Below are 9736 nucleotides of genomic sequence, written 5' to 3'. Positions count from 1 at the left end.
AGCTTCCACCCCATTAACTTGTAACTTAAGGAAAAGCCTATAAATCTTATTGAGAGTAAGAATTGGCTTAATCCTTTCTCTGAGAGCTTGATGATATGCAATTTTCAGTCACCAGGTGGTGCTTCTTCTCATAGGATATACAAGTTACAAGTAACCCCTTATAGTATATTTCAAAGTTCTGCATAGTCAAGGGTCCTTTACTTCTCCAAATTTGGTTTGTCTTCAAAACATCTAATTTCACTACCAATCCTTGGCTTAGATTTAGAAAGCCAAGTTGGTAGTGTTCACATGTTTCTTATCATTATATGTACACTTTTGTTGAAAGACTACGTAGACATAATGTGATTTGGTTGACATGTGACAATTTTCCATTTCAATTTAGTTTGATTGATAAACCAAGCATATAAGCAAGGATATTTGTCACCAACAATATGATGATGATAACATGGAAGAAGTGAATATGCTTGTTATGTTTTTCTTAGTTTATTTTTTTAAGTTTTGGTTTTCTTCTCAGTATATTATTTGGTTGTTAGTAAGGATGTTGGATTGATGGTGAATGAGTTTTTGTTAATATACTTCATGTGAAGAAAAAGCCCATTCAAATACCTATTGTTATTTTCCCATATATATATATATATATATATATATATATATATATATATATATATATATATATATATATATATATATATATATATTATTTAATCAATTTGATGTGGAATCTAATAAATATATGTTTAAAATTAGATGTTTAAACAGCGCAGTTTAAACTATCAATCTACTCAACTTTTCTAGGGTGTTGAATCCAATTTTACTAAAGAATCAGTTAGTATAATTATATGATGTATTCTTTTATGTGCATTAGTTATTGAAAAATCTATCAAAGGAATGATTATATGATTTATTATTTTATGTATATTAAATTTTGTCAAAGAAACATACTTGAAAGCGATATGGATTCATTTTTCTGTATTGATAGTATCTTCCACTTCTCTTAAGAAATTAAAAAAAATCTATTTTGGTGTTACTAAGTTGGTAAAGATTTGGTTTTTGAAGGCCGAATTTGTAGGGGATGATACTCTTAGAGAAATTTCCCCTAGTTCGGTGGGTCTTCTAAGGCACACCAGTGTCATGGTTGGTATGGGACATAAGGATGCATATGTTGGAGATGAAGCACTGTCCAAGAGCGATATTTTGACTTTGAATTATCCACTTGAGCACGAAATCATTAACAACTGGGATGCCAGGGAGAAAATCTGGCAGCACATGTTTAGCAACGAGCTCCATGTTGCTCGTAAGGATCATCCAATTTTGATTACATAGTATCTTATGAATCCCAAGTAAAAAAGAAAGAGGATGACTCAAATCATGTTTGAAGGCTTTAACACACTTGCTATGTATATTTCTATTGAAGTTGTGCTTTCTCTTTATGCCAGTGGAAGAACTACAGGTTTGCAGCCTCTAATACTATTTCCTCCTAATTCCTTGAATATTAAAGTAGCTCTGTAATAAACTTCTTTGAAATCTTCACATTTCAATCATTTAAAAACATAAAAATTTCCCAAACTAACTTTACAAATAGTTGTATTGGTGAATGCTACGAGATTGATATGAGCTCAACAAGATCTTATGCTTCATACATATTTTAAACAATATATTTATATTTTCAAATCCCAAATTTTGTTCAGGTATTGTTCTCGATTCTGGAGATGGTGTCACTTATGTTGTTCCCATCTATGAAGGCAATGCCCTCTCGAATGCAATCAATAGAGTAGACCTTGCAGGTAGAGACATAACTAATGCACTATGCAAGATGCTAACAGAGAAAGGCTACTCTTTCACCACAATAGCAGAACAAGAAATTGTTCAAGACATAAAGGGAAAATCGGGATACGTTGCAATGGATTATGAGAAGGATATGGAACTGGAAAAGACGTCTACTGCATTGGAAAATAATTATGAGCTTCCAGATGGGGAAGTGATTACGATTTGTTCTAAAATATTTAGGTGTCCAGAGTTTTTGTTCCAGCTTGCTCACATTGGAATAGAAGCTCCAGGGATACATGAAACTACCTACATCTCTATTATGAAATGTGATGAGAATATCCAAAAAGACTTGTGTGGAAACATAGTTTTGAGTGGGGGATCCACTATGTTTCTAGGTATTTCTCATCGGATGAACAAAGAGATCTTAGTTCTCCCTTCAGATGGCATAAATATCAAGGTGGTTTCTCCTCTGGAGAGGAAATACAGTGTCTAGATTGGAGGCTCCACTTTGGCTTCTCTTAGCACATTCCAAGAGGTAGTCTTGCCCACCACAGTTTAAACTATCAATCTACTCAAAACTTTTCCAGGGCACTGACCCCATTTTATAAAATAATTAGATAATATAATTATGTGATGTATTTTTTATGTGCATTAGTTATTGAAAACTGTGTCAATGAAACAATTATATGATTTATTATTTTATGTACATTAAATTTTGTCGAATAAAACTTGAAAAGCGATATGGATTAGTTTTTCTATATTGATAGTATCCACCACTTCTCTTAAGAAATTAAAAAAAAATGCCTCTAATACCATTTTCGCCTATTCCTTGAATATTGAGGTAGCTATGTAATAAACTTCTTTGAAATCTTCACATTTCAATCATTTTCAAAACACAAATTCAATCACCTTAAGAGCAGGTGGTAAAAGACTGTAACCTTTTGATCAAGTGAGATAGTTCAATATTGAAAAAAAGCATCTTTTTTATCAAATATTTGATATTGGAACTTGGAAGAGCATATTTGAACATTAAGAGGCAATCTATGTTGGAAAGGTTATAGAATATGTAAATTTGACATAATATAAGTGATTTCTCTTTATTTTCTAACTTTAAATGACATTTTGTTTACTAATTTTTATATTCAGTGCTTTTCTATATGTCACGATTCTTCTTGAATTTATGCTTTATGGAATTTCCTTTGCAACATCTGGTGCAATTACTAGTTAATCCTCTGCATAAGAGAAAGTTTTCCTTTTCTTCCCATTTTGGCTCTAAAATTATTATTCTTGAATTTTTTGCCAAAATCTTGTTAAGATATTATTCTTGAATTTCTTTGGCCATAGTCTTTCAAAAGTGATTTTTTCATTTAATGCTTTCTGGAAAGTTTCCCTTCTCTTTAGATTTCACTGTAAAAATATTCTTCTTGATTTTTTGGCCAAAATTTTGGACACAAGTGATTTTGCCACATGATTCGCTTATTGCTTTCAGTGAACTCTGTTGTTGCATGCATGCTTTTATCACACCCAACTTCTTTGAGATTTAAAATACAAAGGAGGACAGGGTCCATGAATGCCAAGGCTAGGGAGCTTGCTCTATAACTGTAGCCAATTTCCATTGTCAAGCACTGCATTTTCTGTATGCTTCTATCGTTAAGATATTGAAGAAGTTATGTTAGTTCAAGCATTTTTTTCCAACGTTTATGAGAGAGTTTCTTAAATCGCATGTCCTAAGATTTTAGCAATGCCACTTAAGTAAAAAATTAAGTGATTCTCTGTAAAAAAAAAATGTCAGTAAATTGGAAAGGCCAAAGGCTTGAAGCCATTTTTTGAGATTTCATTTTCTTTTTTCAGTAAGTACTACTTGGCTGATATGATTATTCCAACATTGTGCATGAGGGAGAAAAAATGGAAGCCACAACTTTGATATTCTTGTTTTGATCCATGTATAGATTATCATAGGTTCACTCAGATTTCATATTTTTTTTTTTTGGGATTATATGTATTGGGATAAACCAGGGACATTCTAAAAAGTCCGTAGAATTTATTATTTAGTGTTTATTTGGGTAGAGAGAAATTAAGTGTATTAGGAGTTCTTGTAATAAGAAACTTCATTTAAGAGCAAGTGTTTTGTAATTTTTTCTTTCCTGTGTTGGTGCTTAAACTTGATCTTGTTTTCTAGTTACAATTTTTAATCAATAATGTAGTTTTGTAAAAGTTAATTTAATTTTATTTGTTTAGAAAATAATTAGGTGCACTAAGACATAATTGTTAAGAATATAAATTTATTTTTTAATATTTAAGAAACTCTTTTATTAGTAGTTCTTGTAATAAGAAACTTCATTTCATAGTAAAAGCTAGTATTTTGTAACTGAAGTTTTCCTAAGTTGGTGTTTAAATTTTTTGTGTTGGTCATGTTTTCTAGTTATATTACTAGCAATTGTCCCAAAAGGTACAAAGAGAGGCCGATAGGATTATTAAATTGGAATTGTTGAATTTTTCTAGAAGAGTTAATTGGTTTGTGGAAAACCTTGTTTTCTTGGACTGGATCATTGTGCAATTACTTTTCTTTAGATGTTTTGTTTATATCTATATTACAAGGAACACATTGAATGTCTTATTTCATTTTAGAGTAAGTTAATTACCCAAAATCAAGAGGTTAAGTTAATTACCCAAAATCAAGAAACCTCTATAGATGGCCAAGCATATACGAAGAATACATCTCATTCATATGCAATACCAAATCCATCTTTTCTTTTCTCTGAGTAAAATTTCAAAAGCATGAACACATGCCATTTCATATGCACAATAAACCCAACTTTTGAAATTTCAATGCTTGGATGCATCCCATTCATATGCTACTGTAAACCCATATTTTCCTTAAATTTCAATCCATAAACACTCATGAGCCATAATAGAACCACAAAAAACAAAACCCCTTGACCTGTTAATACATTATCTACTCAGAGAGAGGTAAGACGAAAGGACAACACTATCTACGGATCCTCCATGTATCTGAAGGAGATGAGGAGCATCCCATGACCCATTAATGCATTGTCTTCTCAGGAGTGTGAGGTAAGACTAAAGAAAATCACTAGCTACGGATGTTTCATGTCTCCATAAGGCCTTGATAAATCTTCGTTTATTTTGTAAATACAATAATTTGATTGCATTTTAACACTGTAAATACTAAAAATGAGCCCATAAAGTGCAGATAATCAAGAAGGAAACGCTTCAATCACAGACTAGAAATCAGGAATGGTGATTATTTTATAACGACTGAATCCACCTTCTAATAAAATCTTCTTCCATTATTTCTCTGTTCTTTCCTTCCCACTAGAGTAGTGCGCTGCCATTACTAGATCAAATACTAGAACTAAATTAGGATCCAGAACCGGCTTCTCTTTCTGGCCACCATTATTATTATCATTGCCTCTGTGATTAGAGTCCAACACCGCTACGTCTGTTAACACCCAGGTTGTTCCCTATGACTCCCAAGGGAATACGGCCGGGGTAACCACTAACCAATCTTTGGATCACTGTTTCTAGCCAAACTGTGATCAGAGAGGGCTCTCTCTTTATGATTTGTAACTGTTTATGATAGGGTTTTAGGCTAGCTATTATGCACAGGTTTTGTTTATGCTTTGGTTGAAGAGTTTCTTTTAGGTCTTAGTGATGTAGTATTCAGAGAGTCAAGTATCATTGGGCAACGGAGTCTATGGCTGTATAGGTGTCTAGAAACCTTGAGGTGAACTGGTGCAACTTACAGGGCCATTTGGATACTTCATAGAGCAAACTTTGATTTATAACACAAACAGGTGAAAAAACCAGTGAAAGCAATTAAGAATTTTCACTAAAGTATTCGAGTATTTCCACCAAACTAGGTATGAGAAACAGATAGATGCCTCAGGAGAAAAACTTGAATCCTGGGGGTGTCTATCACTGTAAAAGATATAGTTTTAAAGTGCAGCAATTAAGAATTACACTTCATTCACTGTATCTGAAGAAAACATGGATAATAGCTCAGATTGAGTTCAGGGTAATCAGTGATTAAATCCTGTAACTATTCTTCTACTTGGCTATTAAGTGTAAAACATTTAAACAACAAAAGAGAACAAAAGACTCGAAAACATGTAATACAGAGATTTAAGAAAACTTATTGTTTTATGAAACACTCTGGAATCCTGCAACATTCACCATTCATCACAACGCATCACATACACCAAGCTTTTGGAAATTCCATTCTCCCTTTGTATTACTTCTCTCAGAATCTTACAGCAAGTGAGACTTCTAAAAAGAGAATAACAACAACCCCCTGAGCTTCTGCCAGGGGTGAATATATACTTGCGATTTTTACAAAAATATCTGAGTCCTGAGTTATCTCAGACTTAATATTCTCACCAACTTTGAGATATTATTATCAGAAATTTATTACAGCATTGAATACAAAATAAAGGCGCCTTAATGTTCTGTCAGAAGATATTTTGGCCTTTGGGATCTGCTGAGTCGGTTGAGATACTTTGATTAAATGCTGGAGAACCCGACTTTATGGCTTGTACGCTGTATTTTGGGTTGTCACCTGTGATTGTGACTGCTGCTGTGGTGAGTAAATAGCTCTGCTGAGTTGGCTCAGCATCTGCCTCTTCCTTGTAGATTTTATTCATCAAAATTGTGCCTGCGCATGACTGCTCATGTACTGGAGAAAACTAACGCTACAGGTTCTGGCCTGATAAAATTATCTGTGTCAAATTCCTCCATACTTCCTGTGTGGGCAATTGATGATTTATGATTGCCCCCATAGTCTCATCTGCCTCAGTATACTTAAAGAAATTTGGTGGTGTATCAAACAGATGATCAATTTCATTCATAATAAAAAACAGATTATCCACCCTATCATACAGATTCTGCCCTGATGCTGGCCCTGTGTCTGTTGAGGTACTGGGCTGTTTTGCAATCTGTGCTACTGCATGGGCATCAATCCTTTTGTTGTAATTTTCTAGGGTGAGCAGTCTTCCTACACTGCTTAAAATGCTGGGGAGGCCTCTGTTCTGCAATGCCACAAATCTGTCCAGGAACTTGTTGATCTCGGTCTGCATATCCTGTGTCCTCCTCTCCAGCGTACCAACTAGACTTCTTAGTGTCAGGACTCTTTTAACTACTGAGATTGTTTCAGTCCTGTTAGTAATTCCCATGGTAGCTAGTTGAGAGCTAGTTTTGTTATTTAAAACATTGATCATTCTGCTGGCAGCATCTGGCATGTGGCCAAGGCTTGCTCTGGCTCTGTGTATTTCCTTGTTTGCCTTGGTGATGAGTACTATTTGCTCATCCATAGTCTCAATATACTGCCATTGATTGGTGATGGACCGCCCAATGTTGCCCCAGAGGACTGCTTTCAATTCTGCTGTTACTTTTTGTAGTGCAAGCTCCTTTTCTAGTTCAGCTATTCTCTTTTTTAGAGCTTTTATCTCTCTCTCTTTTGCTGCTTCATTCTGCTTGCTTTTGTCAAATTTTTCATTTACCTTGGCCAAAGATTTCTTGACTTCATCAAGCTCTTTCATTTGAGATTCAAGAACTTGGATCTCAGCTTGCAGCTTCTGCATATCCAGACTGGGAGTCTGTCCTGGTGTTGGTGTAGTTGTTGCTGTAGATGGTGCTGTAGTTCCCGTTTGCTGAGGAGGAGGAGTAGTTGTTGGAGGGACTTCCTCAAGATTAATTATCACAGGAGGAGGCTGGGAGGGTTGGCCCTCTTCTCTTTGCTTCATTGCTGTTTGTAGTGCTGCCTTTGCAGCTTCTGATTGTCCTAGCTGGTCTTGAGTTCGAACTAGCTCCTTGTATAGGGATATCAGTAGGTCTGTAGCATCCTTTTCCTGCCTTTGCTGGGCAACTTCATCTGTTTGAGGATGGATGGTAGCTGGAAGCTTGATTTTCTTTCTTAAGGCCGCCAAGTCTGCATCCCTTAGCTTCAAGAGTTCTTGGATACCCTTAACATCTTTAGGATCATGTCCTATTTCTATAATTACCTCTTCCAAGGACTTGATCCTGTTGTCCTTGGCTTGTGATGATGCTCTCTCCAATTCCAGCTGAGATGCTGTGTTATCAAGGCTGCTCTTCAATTTGTAGTTCTCCAACGTTTCATCTGCCAAGGAGGCATACACCATTTCACCAGTTTGTTTATGTAATTCAATCTTATCCATAGGGTGTATGTCTTTGGCCAGCACCTCCATGTTGGTTCTTAGGTAATCCGAGGTAGTTTGAGGATGCAGCGTTGTGGGCATGAAGTGACTCATGATCATCTTGCCTTCACTTACATCAAAGGCAGACATGAGTCTTTGCTGATTGGTGGGAGCCAGGTTCAGCAAATGATTGTACAGCTGTACTTTAATAGGATCACTCCTCCTCTTAATGTCAATAAATTGCTGTTTGATGCTGGACTGTCCTTCTCTGTGCTGGCTGGAGGAGCTAACCTCTCCTCCTATAGTTCTATCATGTTCATGCTGAGATGAACTGGCTGAAACTTCTCCACTGGGTGGGCTCATGCCCATTGCTTGCCTCACTGCTATGTCATCCTCTTGAGAGTCATTTAGTCTTTGTCTTTTCTCTCCCCGATTGATGGATGAAGTCAGGGGAGTCTCTCTATCCCTTTTCCTGGTTAAGTCCTCCTTTTGTGGGGTTTGGAGGACTGAGGTATCAACAGTAGTTTCTGCCCTAGGAGGCACTATTGTCTGAGCCTGTTGCTCAGTGGAGCTTGGAGCATTAATCACTTTTTCTTGCTGCAAGGGCTGCTGTTCACTAAACTGTTCCTCTTCTTGTTGCTGCCCAAGTTCCTGCTGCTCCATCTCTTCTTGCTGCTGTAGCAATGTGTCCACTTGTTCTTCTGTCAATGGAGGTGGCTGTTCCACCTGCTTCCCTTTATCCTTGCTTGCTGTCTGTGGTGCTTTCTCGGCAGTTTGCTGCTGTGCTGTTGATGATGTAGCAGCTGCTCCAAGTTGCTTTTTGTAGGAGAGGGGCACCTGTCCACAAGTTTCCAAGTCAGCTTCCTTTTGCATATTTCTAGCCTCTCTCTCAAGTAACTCTTCATTAGTAATTTCCTCCTCTAGGGTACCCTCCTCCCAATTTGATGCATTGGCATACTGTTCAATCTCGGGTTGTCTCTTGTGTGCATAGCTACCCAATTTGTATCTAATCCTCCTGAGGGAGATAGCATGATTGGGGTCATAGGGTATCCATTCAAAGCTGGTTTGCAGTCTGAGGCCTTCCAGGATAGTGTTTGCCTCTTTCCATCCCTCTTCTTTTCTGTTATATAGGAAAGGACCCAGCTGGTTCCTTACCTTCAACTGTGACTTCTTGTTGTTGCTCTGAAAATGAAGATAGTCTGAGTTCCCAAACTGTCTGAAATATTCCAAGGCAAAAAGCCTCATGGGGACATACCTTGGCAACCTAAATGGGTTCAACTCACAGCCATATATCCTGATGACTGTGTGGTTTTGGTAGAAGTACCAATTACCAATGCTGTAGGACTTATTCAAATGGAGAATTCTTCTCATGTCATCAGTTAGTCTAGGAGGAGGAGTACCATGCAATACTGTCATGACTGGATAAATGAATAAGTCAATAAACTCAGTGTATGTGTAAGGTGATACAGAGGTATGATGAAAAACAGAAGTCCAGAACACAACTGATCTTGGATTTCCCTGGGCATTGAGTGGTTTCAAAGGAACAGAGAAGGTGGCTGGCTGATAGAACAAGAATAGGTGGTATATATATGAAGTATACCTGAATAATCTTTCCCTCCTCAAGTTCATAAACTGCTCATGGATTTTATCTGCAATGTAGGTTGCATAGTCATAATGTACAGCTGGGGGTTTACCAGGAGAGAATATAGACAGCATTGCCATTAGGCTATCATCCACATCCTCCATCCCCCTGAATCCTAGGACATAACTGGTTAAATCCACTAACCTCCTGCCCAATT

At 36.7% G+C, this 9736-nt stretch overlaps 1 pseudogene; it reads left to right on the top strand.

Moving 5' to 3' along the window:
* Positions 1-1131: 1131 nt before the first annotated feature.
* Positions 1132-2326, top strand: LOC149138732 (actin-3 pseudogene; annotated as a pseudogene).
* The last annotated feature ends 7410 nt before the right edge of the window (positions 2327-9736 follow it).

This window comes from Pinus tabuliformis, chromosome X (genome assembly GCF_031772625.1).
Source record: "Pinus tabuliformis cultivar Carrire ecotype Pingquan chromosome X, CPIR1, whole genome shotgun sequence".
Classification (NCBI taxonomy): Eukaryota; Viridiplantae; Streptophyta; class Pinopsida; order Pinales; family Pinaceae; genus Pinus; species Pinus tabuliformis.
This window is presented reverse-complemented; position numbering and strand designations above follow the sequence as displayed.